This window comes from Pygoscelis adeliae, unplaced genomic scaffold (genome assembly GCF_000699105.1).
Source record: "Pygoscelis adeliae isolate BGI_AS28 unplaced genomic scaffold, ASM69910v1 Scaffold54, whole genome shotgun sequence".
NCBI lineage: Eukaryota > Metazoa > Chordata > Aves > Sphenisciformes > Spheniscidae > Pygoscelis > Pygoscelis adeliae.
In genome coordinates this window covers 5,665,364-5,666,723 of record NW_008824982.1, presented here as the reverse complement: position 1 = coordinate 5,666,723, position 1,360 = coordinate 5,665,364, and positions in this window count along the sequence as shown.

Sequence of the window (1,360 nt, the reverse complement as noted above, 5' to 3'; positions counted from 1 at the left end):
ATTGGCCTAATCTTCATTTCTACTATGATTAAGCTATTTCTAAATATTTTCAAGTGGATACAACTAAGAAAATTTGTTTGTGATGATGAATAGCCTTGTTAGAATAGTAGAGTTCATATCAGTCGGTACAAAAATGTTAATTAATTCTCTGTCTTAATGACTGTTTCCAAATGTTCCATTTCCATACCAAAATACCACTCAAAACAGACCCCTGTCTGCCTTCTGATGCAACATTGACACAAACTAATCAGAGCCAATCTGCTAGGGGGTCTCTACACGAGCGGGCACAATTGTACTAGTAAGTTTGTGGAAGAAAATTTAAGCTGATGGATAAATTGTGTATCTGATTTAAAGAGAGGTGAAGAGTCCTACATAAAGTTGAAGACTCACATTAAAGAGGTCAGTGGGAATTCAAGCTTAAGATACATCCAGTTCCCAGCCTGTGGCACATGTCTGTTGTACGGGCAGAGCTATCCACAGAGTCACCCTGTGAACTGCAATAGGAAATCGATCCAGCTTACATATATATATGTATATAGGAACAATGCTATGTCATTTTTGTGCATGTGTATTATGCATTATAAATAAAATGTGCTATTTTATAAATAACATGGCATTTTGATGATCAGTTTAAGCTGACACATCCTGTCATTTTTGCTTAAAGAGGGGACTCGCTTTTCCACCACACCTTCCCAAGCCCCACTTGCTTGCCAAGCAGACATTCCTGCAGTCATGCAATAAACCATGCTGAGAATCTGGTTAACACTAACCCAGCAACAACAGAAGTGAATTGGTTAGCATTAACCTGATGCTGTTTTCTCTGATTCAGGCTGCAGCACAGCCCCGTGTGCTGCTGTGCCCATGCGTGGTAGGTGAAAGGAGCTAAAAGCACAAAGGCAGGAGGAAAGGATAAGCCGTGGCTCGAAGGTGGTCGGGGGAAGGAAAGGCATTGTGGAGCAGGCTCCTTCCTTTTCTTCTACTTGTCCTGGGAAGCATTTAGGGCTTTCTCTGTGCATTATCTCAGCCTCCTCACCACTACTCAAGGGAACTCCTAGAGGAGAGTAAGACTCATCTAAATTTATCTTAGCCTTCAGCTGAGGGCTTTCAGCTACACAGGTGAGGGGGAGTTACTACCCCATTTGCTTGCCACTTCTCCATTCCAGAAAGATGCTGGCCCCTCTCCAGCCCACCAGCAAAGCTGCTCAGGAGGGAACTCCTTAGATCCAGCCAAACTAAGCCAGTTTAGTCCAACTGCTTAAATAGTAGCTCTTTGCTAATCCAGCTCATCTTGGCTGAAGAAGCTTCATCAGAGCTCACATGAGCAGCAAAACTGAAGAGGAAGCTGGTGACACGCAGATGT